The sequence below is a fragment of the Pseudophryne corroboree genome, chromosome 1 (genome assembly GCF_028390025.1).
Source record: "Pseudophryne corroboree isolate aPseCor3 chromosome 1, aPseCor3.hap2, whole genome shotgun sequence".
NCBI classification, from domain to species: Eukaryota; Metazoa; Chordata; class Amphibia; order Anura; family Myobatrachidae; genus Pseudophryne; species Pseudophryne corroboree.
In genome coordinates this window covers 915,632,814-915,654,631 of record NC_086444.1, presented here as the reverse complement: position 1 = coordinate 915,654,631, position 21,818 = coordinate 915,632,814, and positions in this window count along the sequence as shown.

Below are 21,818 nucleotides of genomic sequence, written 5' to 3'. Positions count from 1 at the left end.
ACTGTCCTCTTGCCTCGTCTCATAATGTGAAAAGTCATCAAATATGGAGGTGGTATGTTTGTAGCTGAATATGATTTGGAGAATTTGACGAGCTTTTTCCAGGGGGACCACCTGTCGCTGAAATGATAGGTTTATTAAACTGCGCGTGTCCTTTTTAAACAACAATTCCATCTTGCACCTCTTTTTTTGCTTTGCATTATGTGCTCTTTGGGGCCTAGTTTTTAAAACTGCCATCCTGTCTGCCACCTCAGTGCCTCTCCTAGATGGACCAGGTGTTTGTGTCGCCCACTTGTGTTACTTAGCTTAGTCATCCAGCTACCTTGGTGCAACCTTTTGACCTAAAAACAATATTGTGAGGTGCGAGGTGTTCAGAATAGACTGGAAATGAGTGGAAATGAATGTTATTGAGGCTAATAATACTGTAGGAACAACCCCCCCCCAAAAAAAAAAAAAATCTGTGATTTTAGTTGTTTTTATGTTTTTTGCTAAAAAATCCAGATCCAGAACCCGAAAGGGTGGTTTTGGCAAAACCAATCCTGATCCAAAACACGAGCAGAGATTCAGATCCATAACCAAAACACAAATCCTGAAACATGTCTGGTGCACATCTCTAGTATGAACACACTTTTGATCAAATACAATTTGAAAATAATCATGCATGACCAATTAAATGAAGATTCACAAAGAGAAACAGAAAGCTGGAAGGTTCAAAATAACATTAGTTGCCCACACTTCTGTGGGCAGTCAGTGCCTCATCTTCTTAACGAGCGTCAGACTGAGTTTAACATTTTTACAGGGCTCTGACTATTGTTAAAATCTTAAGCAATGCGCACTAAGGAAGAACATTGTGTTCTGTGGGAATATTTGGTATTGAAACAGTTCATTTTACATAAAAGAAATAATGAGATCATATGCAATGCAGAAAACTTTGTTATTTGTGCCAAAGCAGCTACTTTTTTTTGTAAAATATTTTTTTTGCTGAGTTTGATCACAATTAGTGCTGGTACTGTATACAGTGTATGATCAAACACATCATACTGTTGCCAAGTATCTCTAAAGGCTCATCACAGGCAGAATAAAAGGAGCTCAGCTAATTGATCTTCTAGATAATAATCATGTATTGGAAAAATCGTGTATGACTGATAATTCCAGGCAGCGGACTCTTTGATCAAATATTGCTTTGTCTGTACAGCTGAGGCCTTCCCAAGTTTTCAATTAATTTATCTTATCTGACTTTATGTTTCAGAGGCCCAATATTTGCAGCGATGGTTGTGATGATGATCCGATGCTGCGTCCTGCAATCTGTGGGTGACTTTGTACAAAATATGTCTTCTGCTGCCTTATAACTTCTCATATCCGCTGCTACCAAAGATACAGCACTGGCACCAGGGGTGTATCTAGGGGTCCGAGCGCCCCTGGCAAAGTAAGATACTGGTGCCCCCCACCCTAAGACTTGATGTTCGGAAGGCCTAAAAAGGTGCGTGGCCACACACTAGTACCCCCAATTCAAATTGCACCACACAGTAGTACCCCTTACTCACATTACACCACACAGTAGTACCCCTCACTCACATTACATCGCACAGTAGTACCCCTAACTCACATTACACCACACCACACCGTAGCGTTCATTCAGTGCTGTATAAACTACACATTTTGGTGCCCTGTACAAGAAAGAGAGTTGGTAGCCTCCTCTCCCCCCCCCCCCATACTTGTAGCAGGGATAGCAAGCACTACAGGCACGTGCGAAAGATAAAGGGGCGTGGGGGAAGGGGAGTGAAAAACAATATAGTTCCAATTCACATTACACTGCACAGTGCTACTACTTGTACACATTACACCTAACCATACAGTAGGGACACTACTGTCTGCCTGCAAGAGACACTAATCCCCCCCGCAGCTGGCCACCCGCCCCTGCGCCCGCGAGAGAGACTAACTTTATCCCTCTGCGGCTGCCCACCCACACAAAACACTAACTTCCCCGTCGGCTACCCGAAAGGTACACCCCTATCCGCCCGCTAGAATCATTAACTCCCCTCCGCGGCTGCCCGCAAGAGACATCCTTCCCCGTAATAGACACACTGGGGTGGTCAATCGCCGTCACTCACGGATCTCCTGCTGTAGCAAGGACTTCACTTGAGCGGCCAGAAGGTACAGCACGTCACTGGCTCATGGGATCCCCCTTCACTGTCCCACGAGACTACCTGTGATTGGAGGAGCTCCTCGCGGCAGCTGTTACTGAACAACTGAGCCACTGGAGGGAGACTCCTCCAATAGACAACGGACAGTGTGGGGGCCCCAGGACTACCGCCCCTGCTTAATCCGGCCATGCCCATAGGCAGTACCTGTGTAGCTCAGCAGATAGCAGCCACTGGAACTTGAGCCGGAGTCCAGCACAGCGACCGCACTACAGTGAGGAATGGAAACTCTAAATAAACTACAGTTCCCAACAGTCATTGCTGCCAGGATGTCCCGGCAGGAAGGGCTGCTGGGAACTGTAGTTTAAATCGAGTTTCTTCACTGTAGTGCGGCCGCGGCGCCGGACACCGACTCAAGTTCAAGTGGCTGCTATCTGCTGAGCTACACAGGTACTGCCTCTAGTAATTAATTCTACACCCTGGCTGCGGGTGGCACCACCGGGTGGCGCCCCTCCTCTGCCGGCGCCCCTGGCGAGTGCCATCCTGGCCAAGGCGTAGATACGCCCCTGACTGGCACCACTTGCATCCACCTCTGAATCAGGGCCGTAGGCACTATGTGCCTCATTTAGAGCTCAGGGCAAATCCATTTACAGGGTGCAAATTTGCACCTGGACAAACCATGGCCCTCATTCCGAGTCGTTCGCTCGGTAATTTTCTTCGCATCGCAGCGTTTTTCTGCTTAGTACGCATGCGCAATGTTCGCACTGCGACTGCGCCAAGTAATTTTGCTATGAAGATAGTTTTTTTACTCACGGCTTTTTCTTCGCTCCGGCGAACGTAATGTGATTGACAGGAAATGGGTGTTACTGGGCGGAAACACTGCGTTTTATGGGCGTGTGGATGAAAACGCTACCGTTTCCGGAAAAAACGCAGGAGTGGCTGGAGAAACGGAGGAGTGTCTGGGCGAACGCTGGGTGTGTTTGTGGCGTCAAACCAGGAACGACAAGCACTGAACTGATCGCAGATGCCGAGTAAGTCTGAAGCTACTCTGAAACTGCTAAGTAGTTTGTAATCGCAATATTGCGAATACATCGTTCGCAATTTTAAGAAGCTAAGATTCACTCCCAGTAGGCGGCGGCTTAGCGTGTGTAACTCTGCTAAAATCGCCTTGCGAGCGATCAACTCGGAATGAGGGCCCATGTCTGGATGAGAGTGCAAAGACTATTGCAAGCAGGGAAAATACTGGCTGCTTTTGCATGTAGTGCATAAGTAATGAACAGCTCTCATTTTACACTGCAATTTTGAGTTGAGCTTTTATGCACCCCACATCCAGCTCCAAATCTAATAAGCCCTATGTATTCTCATTCTCAAAATACTACTGAATATGTCTAATTTTAAGGTGTCTTTTATTTATGAAAAACATTTATCCAGTATTAGAAATATCAAAGTGTCGGCACCCACTGCACAGGCCTGCGACGTCTCACGCCCACTCACAGGTTTTCTGCTCTCCCGGAAGCACCCGCTGCTCTCAATCTGCAGTGCTGCTCCCCACCGCTCAGCGCGACACTCGGTCTGCACCAATTCAGCTTCTCAGAACATGTGACCAGGCTCAGGTTCATCCTTAACCCCTGCTGCACCAGCATGTCACTGTCCAGGCTGCAAACACTGTGTTTTTCTTTTAAAGGGGCACACACAATGTTCCGGGGTGGCAAAGGTGTAAGAGATCCATCTGAAAGAGATGTGCCCAACTGCTTCCGAACATCTTAATTAAGCATGGAGGTTGTGAACCAGTACATGTCCACAGCACTCAACTGACACTCCCATCAGACCAAGGCTCTGCATGTGTATTAATACTCTCTGCCTGGTCACAGTGCAGAAGTGGCTACTTTACTTTAATCTCAGTTCGAACGAGGGCTGCAACTGCTTGCTACATCAGATGCATTGTGCATGTGCTGTCATTTAGAATTTATGAGAAGTGCACATTTCTACAAACTCGGGGTAATTCAGGTCTGATCATAGATGTGCTAAAATTAGCACATCTACCATCAGATCCTCTGACATGCGGCAGGACGCCCGGCACAGGGATAGTCCACCCCGCATGTCTGGCCCTCCCCCCGGCACAGGTATGAAAGCATTGCACGCGGGCGAAGCTTTCACACCCACCGAGTAGCTCCTTGCCTGGGCAGCCTACCTGTGCTAGCAGGCGGCTACCCGACATGTGTGACATCACACAGCTGCCGCAGCCTGCCCCAGCAATGGTCTGGACACACCTGCGTTGTCCGGACTGCACCCCCCCAATGAAGTTCTAAAGCCGTTGGCACGCCACCTCCGACCCTGCCACTGCCTCTGCCTGTCAATCAGGCAGAGGCGATCGCACCAGTGAGATGCTTTCGCATCTCACTGGGTGCGCAAGGTGCGATCACTGTTGTAGCAGCAATCAGCCGTGAATAAGCCTCTCAGAATCACCCCCATAGCCTCAGCTCATGGCTGCATGGAAGGGGCTGGACCACATTGCTTTAGCCCATAACTATTGCTTCTTATTTCATTGTGTTGGTTTTTATTTGTTGTTGTTTTTTGTAGGCACCTATTTTTGTGCATTAACCATTTAAAACCCAGAGCCAAATGGTTAATTTGTTCTTGGCTGAGTAATGTGGCAGTGCTGTGAATCACAGCTTTTAGAACACTATGTTCCAGCTATGTGATTCAGTGAAAATAGTGGATGTCAAAATGTGTCTACATGTTCTGCTTAAAATTCAAATCATGTGTCTACTGAGAATAACTTGGGCATTTACTTTACAAACTTTCAGAAACAAAGCTTGCTTCACAATGTAAAACAACTTATTATAAAGCGGATGTATTTTGCTGGAAATGCTTTATTGGTACAAGTGGACCCAGTGGAACAAGTATGTTGGTCTGCTTTTTATTACTTCCTACATTTAATATATGGGTTAACACATCTGTAATTTAGATAAAGTCTGAGTTTCTGTTTACTTTCTTACATTTACATATATTTTATCATGCAAATCCTGAGTAACAGTACTGGTAAGTTAAAGTTGAATTAACCATTTCTGCATCTTTAGATGGCCCAATTTCTTAATTATGTTTTAATCATAAAATAGTTTGATAAAATAACAAAGGTTTAAGTTAAATAAAGTAGTTACTGGGCAGGCATTGATGGTACTTAAACCAGATTTGGGACATTCCAATAACAGGAAACGTACTCAGACTATAAATGCTCACTATCATTTCCTTTATGCCTTCTTCTGACTGTCAAAAGCAGCGCTCTCTTGTATCTAATTAATATCAGTCATTCCGTTCCCATTATATTACCCAAAAGGCCAAAAATGTACTTCATCTAAATTGCATGTCCTGTTGCTTAGCTAGTTCATTCATGTTTCCTTACCACGTTCAATGGTGCAAACATTGGTGCATGATACTAAAATCACAAGAGTCATTTAGTTATTGTAGATGTAAATGACTAGCATTATTTCCGAGTTGGAACTGCATTAGGACCTAAAGATGGCAATGTGACATTGTGTATTAGCATATGCAGACCATGCACCTAGTATTTTAGGGCTGGACATACAGTACATGTGTGCAGAAGGTGGCTGTCCATGGTAACCACTGAAATATGTAAACCTTGCACATGAGGTCAGATAGAACAGTGCGGCTGTATAGACATTGCTGCCGTAATAATTAGTGTAATAAGTGGAGATTGGAACCCAGGCCATACACAAGCATAAATGGTACTACAGGTGAGCTTATACCAAGATAATATTTAGTTATTTTACCTGTGCTATCTGACTGATCCGTCTCAGACTCTGTGCATCACTTTTTGCTTTCCTGGTACAACGATGTGGGATAATAATGTCACCTATGCAAATAGTGAGTGAAAGAGGACCCATGTTGTTATATATTTTGTAATGTGCACTAAGTAGCTGAATCCATAGAGACTACTAAAGTAGTTGTGGCCAAGCTGTACAGCTCCTGTGTCTTCCTTGTGGCCGATCCTTACTCTGTCTCTCTCCCCAAGTGTGTGACCTAGCTCCAGCATGCCGTTCCAGGCATAAGGATAGTAATAGATGCATCTCATGCGAAATTAAGGAACATTCACACTAGCAGTGTGAGCAAGCAGGCCAGGCGACAGGATGCAGGTGGCATGTACATGACAGTCGCATACTTAACAGCATATCATAAAGCAGATACACCTAATAATATACAGTTAAGGTGAGATGGTGGTGTCCAGAGGGCTAAACTTCACTTCATATTGCCTGACAGCCCTAATGTTGACCCAACAGGCAATGTGGGAGATTATGACTCATAGGCAAAGGACATAGTAACAAGGATAAAAGTTAAGATAAAAGGATGGGCACACAGGGTCAGCGTCAACAGTGGACAGTAAAACTACAAGGTCAAAATCATTTTCTTTGGCCTATATTAGCTTCTACATCCTTGGTACTCCCCTAATGTGCTCAAATGTCTACAGGACTAGAGTAACATGAGGGTAATAGTAAATCAATGTAGCAATACCAAGAGAACATGGACAGTAAAACAATATATATATATTCTGATGCATAGATGGAAAGCACAAAGTCACAGGTTAGGTACTTTTCCGTCCACTTTATCTCCATCCAAGGCTTAGTAAATTGACCCCTCACAAGACAAAAACCCCATGGTTTGGGAGAGAACTCGGTCTTACTCCTGCAGGCAGACTTCATAGTGGGATCAAACAAAATATCTACTATACTGTCGGTTAGCTTTACAGATGAAAAGAGGGAGCTGACAGACTCAGTACATTCAAATCAGACAATTAGAATAGATTAGAATGGATTTTAAAGGGGATCTCTTCTCTAGTGGGCATGGTGATTGATGCAGAACAAGTTGGCCGATCTAACAGAGGCATGATATATCATTCACCAATTGAACGTGTGAGTAAAGAATGTTTGACATCCAGACAGTAAGGTGGAGATATACTAAGCAGTGAAAAGAGTGGAGAAGAGAGCCAGTGGAGAAGTTGACCATGGCAACAAATCAGCTGCTCTGTATAATTTTATAGTATGTAAATTATAAATTTTACTTCAGTGCTGATTGGTCGCCATGGGCAACTTCTCCACTGGCTCACTTCTCCACTCTTTTCACTGCTTAGTACATCTCCCCCTACTTCACCACGTAGTTTTACCACAAATACGTTGGGAGTGTTACAGTATCTTGATGGTGTCAGTGTCACAAAAGGAAAAACTGCCTAGTGAATAAAACAATGAACATGCATTTTTTTCAGATGTCCTTTTCTAATTGTATATGCACTAATTGAAAACACTGATACCTCTACTAACCCCTTAAAATAATAATTAAAACAGATGCTGTCCTAATGCTTATTTTCTGCAATGTCTGACTTGCAAGGCTCAAACCTCTTTACTTGTTTGGGAAATTTTCTTGCGGACTGCACACAAATATTAATTTTGGCAGAACACATTTCCCAGAGGTACCAACCTAAGATACTGTATAGAATATAGTGATGATATTGCAGAGTTGAACTCAAAAAGATGAGTGTAATCCAGTGGGGATCAGAACAAACATTGCTGAAAAGTAGAATTTGTATAATAGAACAGCCATACTGTATCTCTTATTTTCTAATAAATAAGCTCTTGATGATAAAGCTTTTCTGTGTCTTTAAATGAAGTAATTTTTTTAGAACTTCTTAAATTAGTCTATTATCTCTACCTCCAGACTGTTAAAATATATTCATGCACTCAGATATGTTCAATACAAATAGCCAAATAGTATCAATACACAAACTCATATGAATGAGTAGAGAAATGAATTCACTGTTTATTAGTTATTATACAGCCAATTAGCTCTTAATTGTAATTTTTCAAACACAGCCTGTAACATGGCAGTTGATGCTGGTTGGCTGGTACTTTGTCTCTGTCCACTTTATCTCTAGCCAAAGCTTAGCACATAGAGGCCGAATCTGCTATTTAAGCTCATTAAGTAGTAGGAAGAAATGAGCTTGCTAATATCCATTGGCTAAATTGGGTACCTAAAATAGCCAAAGTGTATGAATTCTATGAGGTTAAGTAATACTGTAGCTTCTGTTTTCACGGAAACCGCGGAACATCGGCAACATTGCAGGTAAACTTAAAGCGGAAACCAATTCTAAGGCTGATTCAGCCTTAGAACTGGTTGCTGCTTTAAATGTAGTTGCAATCTCGCTGATTTCAAGCAGCTTCCATGAAATCGGAAGCTATTATATAAACCTTGTGCTCTCCTTTTGTAGACAATAAAATATTTGGAATAATTCAGTAAATGCTGAGAGCATGCCTATGTTTATATACAAATGTGTAACTGGGCATTTCTGAGCTTCATACCAAGCTTTTGTAAGGGCTCCCATGCAGTACCAGACTCAGGAGGAGATGTATCAAGCCTTGGAGAGATATAAAGTTGAGAAGTTGTCCAAAGCAACCAATCTGTTTCCAACTGTCATTTCATATTAGACTGTTAGATAAGTGACTATTAGAAGCTGATGAAGGGTGCTTTAAGCAACTTCTGCGCTTTATCTCTCTCCAAGGCTTGATACAATTCCCCTTCAGACATGTAGCACCTATCAGAGAATGTAATGCATCACTAAAAGGATGGTGGTCAGCCTGCAGAGGGGGCACAGCCACCCAACCACGATGAGACTAGAGATTAGCATTTAACATCATATCTTAAATGAAATATATATTGGTGATTTTGATTGATTGAAATAAGAAATTATGTTAAAAAGATTTTTCCAATATGCATCATTGAAATATAAAAGAATTTTAAGCATACTATAATGATACCATTCTATAAGTAAAGCTTTAAACATGTTTTGAAACCTAATTACAGTTTAACATGCTATCCAGCAAATGCAAACGTAACAAAAAAATATATAATTTCACAATTGTATTTGCTGAGTAAGGGAAAAAGGTATGAGGAATATATAGTCCTGTACATCGGGCGCTGGAATTTTTAAGAATTTAAAAAGCACACCTGATTGACAATTAATTAATATAATATAATAGCAGCTCCTAAAGGGCACCTGGATGTCTAATACAAGTATAGTAATTAATGTTCTATAAAAAAACATTAAAGGAGCGCTGTTTACAGATAAAAAATAATTTATTAATAAATATGGTGGAAAAGACCACCTAAATAGTAAAAATAAATTTAGAGAAAACACACAGTGCAAATACAGTTGCATATACAATAATCACATACACAATTGGCGATATGTTAGCTGTGATCGGCCTAAGCGCCAATTATAATTGATGTTACAGTCCACAGTGGTATGTTAGGCTGGTGTCATCCGTACTGATAAGAGGCATATGAAAAAAATGTCTCGACAGGTTAAAAAACTGCTAATAATTGTAGGCAATGGGGTTTTTTATTTGCTATATCTCACCCCTCACATTCAGGACCGTTCTCACCCGTAGTAGTGGATGCTGATTCCCGTCAGTAGCAATTAGCGGAGGTGGCTCTCGGCAGCCGACAGCGGCTATATCAGATTGTCCGGCAGAGAGAGTCGTGGTTGCTGCATAACACCTCAGCAGAACAGGGCTTTTCAAGCACAGCAGGGAGAGTGTAATTGCGGTGTGTCCGGTTAATGGAGGTGGTGAGAAAGCATCTCAATCTCTCAATAGCAGTAGCGGATGGTCCATAAGAGTCTCCAGCGGTGGACAAGTTACAATGGTGACCATTTACCATTGTAACTTGTCCACCGCTGGAGACTCTTATGGACCATCCGCTACTGCTATTGAGAGATTGAGATGCTTTCTCACCACCTCCATTAACCGGACACACCGCAATTACACTCTCCCTGCTGTGCTTGAAAAGCCCCGTTCTGCTGAGGTGTTATGCAGCAACCACGACTCTCTCTGCCGGACAATCTGATATAGCCGCTGTCGGCTGCCGAGAGCCACCTCCGCTAATTGCTACTGACGGGAATCAGCATCCACTACTACGGGTGAGAACGGTCCTGAATGTGAGGGGTGAGATATAGCAAATAAAAAACCCCATTGCCTACAATTATTAGCAGTTTTTTAACCTGTCGAGACATTTTTTTCATATGCCTCTTATCAGTACGGATGACACCAGCCTAACATACCACTGTGGACTGTAACATCAATTATAATTGGTGCTTAGGCCGATCACAGCTAACATATCGCCAATTGTGTATGTGATTATTGTATATGCAACTGTATTTGCACTGTGTGTTTTCTCTAAATTTATTTTTACTATTTAGGTGGTCTTTTCCACCATATTTATTAATAAATGATTTTTTATCTGTAAACAGCGCTCCTTTAATGTTTTTTATAGAACATTAATTACTATATTTGCTGAGTAATAATGTAATGATAATTTTGTATAAAATCATTTTGTTACATATCGCCAAGTTATCTTATTGCACAATTTCTGTAGACCACCAATTCAGAACCATTTATCTTAGCTTGCAGATCAATACAAATCTTCACATACAAGTCAGATCAATTAATTTCTAGTTGGCAAATCTACAGGAATCTTGGCTATCAAAATCTTTTTCATAAAATAAGTGCAGTCATCCATTTCACATTATTTTGTATCATCTTCAACAGATGCTGTCTATTATAAACCACTAAAGTTTTAGCAATAAGTATATGCAGAGAAAGTTTCCTCATTTACTACTCCTGAAAGGCCTCACTCATGTTGATGACTCCAGAATGTCACTTCTGTAATAGCTTCAATAACCCAAACTAAGGGGGACTTTTACTAAGCAGTGATAAGAGCGGAGAAGTGAGCCAGTGGAGAAGTACCCATGGCAACCAATCAGCACTGAAATAACATCTATAATTTGCATACTATAAAATTATACAGAGCTGCTGATTGGTTGATGGGGCAACTTCTCCACTGGGTCACTTCTCTGCTCTTATCACTGCTTAGTAAATGTCCCCCTTAATATGCCTCCAATGTTTTGGAAGTCACTGTTGTACAAAAACTGTTTCTACTTGGGTTTGGCCTTGGAGGGGAGTTCCTGGTTGTGGTAATATTTTTCACATTGGATCACAGATGTTCAACATTCCAAGGCAAAAAGTGCCACCCCATTACAAGCATGCAGTGCCTTATAAAACTGTTGTTTTAAATCATGCAGATAAATGACTGTATCTCACCACTTGTTGCAATCGCAGGCTATAACAATTTGCTCTCTACTGTACTTCAAAATGAACCCAATAAAATGGAAACATTAGAATTTTTCTTCTCCTATGTAAGAAAGAAACTATTAGAACTTAACTTTATATAGGTATGTTGGGGGAAGAGAGATGCAGATTCACGCTCTTAGCACCAAGAACATTGATAGTAAGAATAACTTAAATAAACCCTCACAATTAACATGGAGTATAATTGAAGTTCTTAGAACACATTTGCGCAAATATGCAGGCCCATGTACCGCGGCCACGTGACTTCATCACATGGGTCCCTAACATTCCTAATACTATTTCATTCTATACATTTATTCAGGACTTACCTCTAAATAGGGCCTTATCAATGTGTGATCTGAAATGCAGGAACCCAGCTAATTAAAACACCTGAGGGTAAATGGGAGGGGTGCCAATACCAGAGGAAGGAAGCCTTGCATCTGCATCTCTCTTCCCCCAGCATAGTATTAGAAGCCTCAGCATGATAGCACCTCTTGATATATTTAGTAATAGGATGTGCAATCCAGGTCCCCCCCCTTTTTTCCTTTATTTAGGTATGTGTCTGACATCAGTCTTTACTCACTATTTACAGATTTAATCCTCCATTAAGAGATGGTGTTACATTAATCAAAATGAATATTCTTCCAAGTTTGATATCGCTGTTTCAATTGCTGTGCATAAATAACACTTCCTAGACTTTCATTACATTACAGTTCATGTGCACCTCATTTACCGGGATGAGCAGCCATGAGCTCTGCCTCTCCTCTGTCATAGTCAGAAACTGCCTGGCACTGGGGGCAGGGTCGAACTGTAGCCAATAATATTACAAAAAAAAAAAAAACAGCAGAAGGGGAGGCAGCTATCAGATCATGGCTTAATGCAGAATTAGGTGAACTATCAGGGAAGTTCCCCAGCACACAACTAGGAGCAGCCAACATGAAGGTAAAGCTGATGATCTTGACAACTAAAATGTAATGGGGACATGCTGGTGAGTGGCTGCTGGTACTGGGCATGAGGTACATGGCTTACCCATCCCCCTCCTGTGGATAACAAACCCCACCCCGAGCCATGTGGAGGAAGCAGATAGTACCCAACAAGTTTTAGGCTGCTCCTGCAGAGGTTCTGCAACATGGTTTAATGTGTTATTTTATACTGGGCACCTGACCTGGGCAGCGACAGTCATGGCACCAGCTAGTGATTGACATCAGCAGTATAGTAGTTCATGTAAATATGATCAGTAAAAAAATGATCAGTGGCCAGAAAGAAGGGATTATGGAAAGTATTCCCCCCAGATATCTGTTAATTGAATCAGACTCGTCTATCTTTTCTCATACCGTAAATAAAGCAAAGAACAATTGATTTATATTCAAACAGCAAGGTACCTCAATTTACTGCATATTTGCAATGGTCTCTGGAGCCCATTGTACAATTTGCATAAGTTCTTAACTATAGTGTAACTGATTAGAGAAGTATTAAAGACTATTTCCATTACAAAGCTTAGACTGGTGTTACTGCCCTCCAGCACAACCAAGAAGTTTCTATATTTTCTGTATTTGCAAGGAGTTCTAATTTATTCAAGTTTCCTGTGCATAGCTATACACTATAAATTGGGGTTTTAAAATATAATATGGTGCGAGCTAATGACCTGTTTCTGTTTGTTAGCAAAGGGTTTACTTAAAAATGGAGATTGCTCTCTAGGGCAAATGTAAGACTTCAATGTTTGGACTATGACTAAGAACCTAGAGTAAAAAAGGGTTAGTGCAGTATTGTGGGTTTTAAAAACTTCTTAGTGCTCTCTAAAGTATATACTTCTGCACCTTTTTATAGTGCCTACATGAAACATTGGGTTCATCTGGCTCTGATACTAGCCAGTGCCTCCTCAGCTATTGACCTCCCAGCAAGTCACATACATTACAATAATCCATAAAGTGAATGTTAAACTCCAGTGTCTACAGTATGCTGATGTTTCGGCCTGTATCCGGATCTTTATCAAGACATACAGTATTGGTCATCATCACTTAATTGTTCAGCATTCAATGTACTGTAGCAAAGGATAGACATACAGCAGGATAGCCATCCAATGGCAGCTTTTTTGTTACTGGTGTACAGCAGTGTGCTAGGGTATTCTTTTATGTGTCTGTTTTCTAGATCACCCATCCCTGCCTAGTACTTTTTTTACTTATAAATTGATTTGAGCAACTTCCATTTTGTGTATCATATTCTAGTACAGTTCATATTAGAACATGAAAGTGAATATTTAGTTTGGAAAACTTATAAATAACCATCATATTATATATAAAAGTGGACTAAATGAATATAGGAAAAAAAAAAATTCATTATTAATTTTTTTCTAAGATGATCTTTGGTGCTGTTAGACACTTATTTGTAACAAATGGGCGACTAGTCTTAAGATGACAGCTAGGTCAAAATGTTTTACAGTGACATTTTGGTTCTAATATTTTGCAATACTCTTTGCTTGATTGAAAATAAAGTATTTTTCCACTCTTCAAATAAGTCTGGAATTATTTTCTCATGCAGGATTATGTTTACTAACTGGGGAGTTTATTGTGCTGTAATGCATTTATCATACAATCATGTCATTGTATAAATGCTATGTCTAATAGATAAAGCCAGCCTGGATTCCAAATGTTTAGTATGTTTTCACTTCACAAGACTGATACAAGACAAAGGGGATCTTGCATGTACTAAGCGGCATAAATCTCTCTTATTTTTACTTGTACAAATAGAGTTCAAGACAAGTATTTCAATGATGCTTGTAATGAGCCCCAGTGGAGTTTTAAGAACACAACACAAATTGAAATGTCTTCACAAGAACACTGTAAAAGAGACTGACTCTTCTATATGTGAATGTGTTTATTTTCCATTTTCCTGATTAATTGCAGATACATTTACTGCAGTCTCTGCAGGACACTAAACTCTGAGGGAAAAATTCCAAAGATCTTTCCTGCATAATCACTATTAACACCGCTAATACAGTTTTATTAAAATAGGTTAAGATAATTGACATGTAACTGATTAAAGAATGAGTCACTTGCTGTACAGAAGCTATGCCAACTTGAAATTCTTTTCCCTGTGAGATCTCTTTAATCAGCTGCTGGGAGCAGGGGTTAAATTAGTGCAAGCTTCAGAGTGCTCCACAGTCCACACACCAGAGAAGGTTTAAAGGGTATACCCTTGGAATATGCCATTCCTGTATTTTATAGTATTCTGGATAGAAGACACTTCAGAGAGGTTAAACATTCAGTACAGTAGCTGCAAGCTGGAGACCAGTTTCAATATGTTGCTTAAGCTGGGTGTACACAAGGCGATATATCGGCCGTTTGAGTGATTTATTGCAGGTGGGTCGGTGGGTGTGTACCCCCGATACATCTGTGATAACGCCGTTCACAGACATTTTGCGTCATATATATTGGCACATCTGGCTGCGTGTACAGGCGTTCTGCCAACCGCCTATACACTTGTTGTGGGGGGCTGATGTCACAGCTGGATGTCCAGACCGACTGCTGAAAATTCAAATGCCTGCCCAGCTGGATGTCCTGATCGAAATGTTGAGCAACCGATCGGTAAATGTGTATATTTACCTGGATTGGCTTCTCAGTCAGCCTGACGGCGCGTGGCGGTCTGGTGTGTACCCAGCCTTAGACTTTGTTTGAGTGATCCAAACTCGCAGCATAACTGTATGATTTTAGTAAATAAAATATCATTGACTGATTTGTCATTTGTTATAAGCATTCATATTGGCAACAACAAGACAAAATCATTTAAATTGTTTTAAATCATTTAACTTTACACTGATTTTAAACTTTAATTTTTATTTACAACAACAATGAAAATGAAAGCCCAAATATTTTCAGTCAGGTGCAGATGCACTCAGCCACAGAGACTGGCTTGAGGAAGATTTAATGAAACTTTAGGGGCTTCAGGCAGATATCTTATATAGAAAATTCATTGGTTAGTTTGTTGGCCTGTCCAGTTATGCATTTGGACACCCCTGCACTGATTGGGATGAAACCAATGCCAGGTGGTTCAGTTGGATCCTGGCCAGGTTTTAGGAGGGGGGTTAGGGTACCTGTTGGATCTCCTGTTGGTACATGCTGGGCAGAACTTTAATCCAGTGAGCCTGTTCTGTGCCTCCCACTGGATGGATTTGGATGAAAACTTTGGAAAACTGGAACCCTGAGTGATAACACTGGATCCCAGAAGACATACTAGGGGGTTGGGGTCCTGGTTGGACCTCTGTTGGTGTATCTAGACAGAACTTTGGCACAGGGAGCCTGTACTGGGCCTTCCACTGGATGGATTTGGATGAAAACTTTAATGAACTGTAATAACTGACAGAAATAACCATACATCAATGACCTAAAATAACTGACTGAAATAACCATAAATCAATTAACTAACAGACAGACAGAAATGGAGGTGGGAAGACAAAAAATATTGTGTACCCAAAAACCTTGGAATAGCATTGATAACAGATGGAAAACTTTAAACCCATCTCGTAATGTAAAAGTGATTATGAAACTAAACATAAAAGAAAGCTGGGGATTAGGGCTACTGGCGACACCCCAAACAAAAATGAAAACTGGGCAGCCATCTCATGGGTGTGTTGGAAGAGCTGCTAAGCTGCTAATTACTTTAAAATATTGACAGTTACATCCAACCCATTGATAACTTAATAACTTGAAGATTTAAACCTGTACAATGCCTGGTACTTCAGCAAGTTAGTGATACATGCTGTAGAAAAGGAATATTTAATTACTGCAATAAAGATGCTACTTATTGCCAAGTTGGTCTGGCATGAAGAATAAGCCCCAAAGTAGTCTCCAACTCTCCCAATTTCCAGACCACCTAAAGAGGCAGGACGTCTGTCGAAGGTTGGACTTTGCCCAAAAGTAAGCATGGTGTCTTTTGGGGGAATTAAGCCTGGGGTTTGCATGGACATAAATTTGTCTTCATTTGTTTGGATTTGTCATTTATAAATACTGGGTGGCATTCTTTCTTAAATCACTTATCTACCTCTTAATTACTGATCTTCTCTTAATCGCTGAAAACATGTCATGCAATACAGGAATGTAAGGTCCCTATAAAGCTGTAGTGCGCATCTCTCCTCAAATCTATAAATATATAAATTAATATTAGTTGCACAGTTTAAAGACATTGGTAATTAACATCCTTGCCATACTGGGTTCTTAAAACAATAAAAGTCTTGATTGTCCCATCATATAGTCAAGCTGTGATAAGACAACTTCTTTTTCCTGGCACCCATTAAGGAAAGAAGATTCCCATTAATTTATTTCAGTTGTTGATTCTTTAAAATTTCCTATGCAGTAAGGTATTCTCCAGATACCACAAAAAGAAAAACAATAATTTTAGTTGTTTGTAAACAAATTAATTATTAAATATTAAACAAATTAAAGCATATCATTGTATGTAGAAAGTTAGTATAATGTAAATATTTAGTATAATATTAAATTTTTAAAAGAAAGCAAGACAAAAATATGGGTATTCATGTCAGCAACATTTATTGAACTTCTTTAATTGTAAAATATAGTGGCATGGTTTGGCATGGAGGAGCTGCACTTAAATATACTTTGTAAACAAGTCTAAGGAGTTTATTTATGAAGCATCGGGTTGTTAAACCTGGCACTTCTGATCACATTTGTGCCCAATGCTTAAAAGGGCAATGCTTTTATTAGCAAGACACGTCTAGTAAAAGCATTGTAAAAGCATTGGGGGTCATTCCGAGTTGTTCGCTCGTTGCCGATTTTCGCTATATTGCAATTAGCCGCTTACTGCGCATACGCAAGGTTCGCAGAGCGCATGCGCTTAGTTATTTTACACAAAAGTTAGGTATTTTACTCACGGCATAACGAGGATTTTTCATCGTTCTGGTGATCGTAGTGTGATTGACAGGAAGTGGGTGTTTCTGGGTGGAAACTGGCTGTTTTCTGGGAGTGTGCGAAAAAACGCGGGAGTGTCTGGGCGAACGCTGGGTGTGTTTGTGACGTCAAACCAGGAACGAAACTGACTGAGCTGATTGCAATGGCTGAGTAAGTCTGGAGCTACTCAGAAACTGCTAAGAAATTTCTATTCGCAATTCTGCGAATCTTTCGTTCGCAATTCTGCTAAGCTAAGATACACTCCCAGAGGGCGGCGGCTTAGCGTGTGCAATGCTGCTAAAAGCAGCTAGCGAGCGAACAACTCGGAATGAGGGCCATTGTCCTTTCAATTATCAAGCATAAACGCAATCAGAAGCACCAGGTGAAAAAATTGCATTATTAGGGGCAGTATGGATGGTGTAATGGTTAGCATTACTGCCTCACAGCACTGAGGTCATGGGTTCGATTCCCACCACGGCCCTAACTGTGCGGAGTTTGTATATTCTCCCCTTACTTGTTCTCCGGTACTCCGGTTTCCTCCCACAATCCAAAAATATACTGGTAGGTTAATTGGTACCCAAGAAAATGAACCCTGGTGTGAATGTGTGTGCATGTACATATGGCAGGGAATATAGATTATAAACTCTGCTGTGGCAGGGACTGATGTAAATGGCCAAATATTCTCTGTAAAGTGCTGCAGAATATGTGTGCGCTATATAAATTACTGGTAATAAATAAATAATTATTAGAGAAAATATGTATGGTCTAGATGCTTTCTCACAAACAATATATACAAAGATTTGTTTTATCTGACATTCCAATGTGGCCCTTTGTACTGTAACTGGTTAAAATAATATGCTCCTGAACATGTAACTTAGTTTCAGAATGCAGCTACAGGAATGAATTAATTAAATAATTTTTAAAACCATGTTATGTCTGTCCCTTTGTGGAGCATGTACAGTATGTGTGATACAGAGTGAGGGGAGGAATTCAGAGAACCCCTCGAGTTCTTTGGTAGGATTGCCTACCTCTGCCTTATCACTTTCCTTTCCTCACTCCCTTCTCCACTATCATCTATCTGTTTTTTTGGCCCCTCCACTTCACTAAAACTGTCCTCACCAACGTCCTATTCATTGATGTGACTGACACCTTTGACACTGTTAGTCACCTTTTCTTCCTTATACCCCACCACTATACCTATGTTTGCGATTCTTTACTTGCATGGTTCACTTTCTAACTTAGCAACTGTCTTTTTTAGTTTCTATTTCTGACACTATAGTACCTTCCACCCCCTAACCTCTATCTGTAGGTGTCCCCCAAAGGTTTGTTCTTGACCCCTTCTGAACTCGCTCTACACTTCTTTCCTTTGACCTTCAATACCACCAATAAACTGATGATACTAAAGTTTGTGGCTCCTCCCCTGACCTCTCTCCCCCTATCCTCTCTTGTGTCTATAGGTGTCTTTTTACCATATACTCCTGGGTGTCTGAGCATTTCCCTAAACTCAACATTGGCAAGAATGAATTGCTACCCCTTCTAGGGTCCCACCTTCTATAACCCCTCTCTCTTATAATAATATTACTCTCTCTTCTGCCCACCATGTCAGCTGACTCATTGTCATTTTCAAATTTCCTCTCTAATTCACTCACTATATTTAAAATGTCTTTACATCTTGCCATCTCCAGGATCTGGCCAGTCCTCACTTCTGATGGCAACAAAACTTTCATTCTAATACTTATCAGTTTCTGCATAGACTAACACCATTTCCGAGAGGTGACCTAAAGGTAATATCATGCATGAGAATAAGTAAACACTGTCACAAAACACCCAAGCAAACAGTTGTTAGAAACATATATGTTATCAACTGATTAGTTGAGCACATTTAATTGCAATAAAAAATGAAAACTTGAGACCAGTGCATTTTGGAAGAAGTCACATTGTGGAGGCTTGCTGTGCATTGAATATACCCATAATTTGGTAATCACGAAGCTAAATACAACATAAAAATATGTGGCACACTTTGTAGACACAACAGTAGTAGGTAGGATCCTGCTCAAGAGAGATTACAACCTACTTCAGATGGGTAAAATAAAAGAATACTGTACGGGCATAAGGTTGCTGGGCCCTTGCGCTGGGAATTAGGTGGAAGACTTGTAGGCTTTCATGAGCAGGTGCATTTTTAAAGTTCTTTTAAAACATTGAAGACTGATGGAGATTCTACACGGATGTGGAAGCATATTCCATAGGTGTGGACCTGCATGGGAGAAGTCTTGGATTGGAAATGTAATGCTATCAGTGAGTTGAGATCCTGGACTTTGGTAGTTGCATGAAAATGGCGGCAATTAGTGTGGAGTGAGATGAAGTTGGAGAAATAGGGGGGAGATGTTGCTGACAGTTTTGTACATAGTAGGATATAGAGAGGAGAAAAAAATCCCCAGTGGTATGCCAATCCCACTCTCCTGGCGCTGTTAATAAACCTTTTCTATATAAGAAGATTTTGTTGTATAAATGCAACTAATATAGGTAAACAGCAGCGTATGTTTTGAGACTTGGTTAGGGTCTCTAGCATAAACAAAATGAAAAAAATCTAGAAAACATTGCACTATAAAGTAAATAAGAATATATGTAAAGATAAATTTTATCAATACAACAATAAAAATTAGGTTTAAAAATATTTATTTATTTTTAAACCTAATTTTTATTGTTGTATTGATAAAATTTATCTTTACATATATTCTTATTTACTTTATAGCGCAATGTTTTCTAGATTTTTTTCTTTTAGTTTTGTACATAGAGCACAAACAATGATAATAATGTTAGCAATGTGAAAAACAAGGTAGTCTGTCCCAGTATCTTGTGAGAGAGCTTAATGCCTTTTCTGGGAGACTGCCATCTTATGGTAAAGACTGGGATAAATCTCCACGTTGTTCTACAGACAGCACACACAGGTGCATCATATGGTGTGAGTAATTAGAGGGTTGTGCTTGGGAGGAGGCAAAAATAGACTGTTTTGGGTTTGGGTGAGGGTGACGAATGCTGGACCAGCTGGACGTTGGCTTGGCTAGCTAGTTGGCCAGTGTATAGACAGTGACAGGGATGAGGGAATGCTTTATTGCTGTAATTGCTGTCACCGTTGGATTGTTAAAGGACAGCCAGAATCTTCATTGTCCACCCAACCTGCTTAGCTCCAGGATGATGAGTCTTGCAAACCTTAATCACAAAATTTTCTCTTAAGTGGTACAGGTATTAAAAAGAAAATGTGCCTGCATACTGTATGAGGCAGGGTTTTCTAAAACACAAGTCTTGTGTGTATGCTGTCCTTGGAGAGTATAAAATTGTAGCTAATGAATTTCTGCAAGCAAAAGCAAATTGTTTGTCAAATTGGTGAAGCAGAGAAAGAATTGTTCTGAGCAAACATAGGATTTTCTCAGAGCTCAGATGGTACAACCAATGTGTGTTCAATGGTGCGTGATTGTACACAGGCAGCAGATCTTTGAAGCCAGCAGTGGTGGCAGATGGCAGCTACCATATTTGCACATCTTTTCAGATCTGCGTATGAAAATACAGCAGTGACACAATTAGCGTTCACCTCTGAATCAGACCCAGTGAAAAACTGCTTTGAACCATTTAATTAACTTTTTTTTTTTTACCATTTCCTATACTTATAATGGTAAACGCAATATGGCCAAATTTACTAAGAAAAAAATGTTGAAAACCCCACAATGAGCCCTGTGATAATTACGCCAGCTTCAGCTGGCTTTATCACAGGGCAGCACTGTGATATGCAGTCTTCAGCACAGCTTACTCAGCCCCGTGGCAGAGAAAGCTGTGTAGGGACTGGGCTCTGTTGAGCCCGATGGACAGGCTGATCACAGTTTAAAAAAACTGTACAACTGTAAAGCGCAATGGAATATTATGCGCTATATAAAAAACTGTTTATAATAAATAAATTAAAAAAAAAAGTAAAAAAACCCCAAAACATACTGTACTTACCAGTCACAGGAGCTGGGGATCTATGCTCCGGTGCGGGCTGCAGGTCATCGGGACCTCCTGTGCGCTGCAGTGACTCTTGCTGCAATAAAGTGATGCTGCTAAATGGCAACTCACTGTGCACCAGCGGGATTCACAGCAGCGCACAGGATCTGATGCCCGCTAGCTCTGCAGTAGCACCGATCACCGGCTCCTGGGACTGGTAAGTATAATTACCGGGGGGGGGGGGGGGGGGTAGGTCGCGGAGCTGGGGGGAGTCGCAACGGGTGTGTGTGTGTGGGTGGGGGGTTGGTACCCGCCAGCTGCTGTAGTGCTGGCGGCAGAAACATGCGTAGCAGGAACTCAGGGGATTTTTTCTGGAGGGCATTTGCAGGGACAGAGCTTGCGAGTATATGATTATTGATACATCCATGCGATGTATATGATAATGGCATCCCCATCCTCCATGTTATTTGGTGGTTGTGATAGAGGTGCTTAAAGTCCTTATTTCCACTATTTTCTTTCTTTTTCTTTCCTAAAGTCGTGCTGCTGGTGCGCATGCAAGCACCAGTATCATGGCTGATTTTACTGTTGGTTGCTGTAGGGCGCCCGCACCG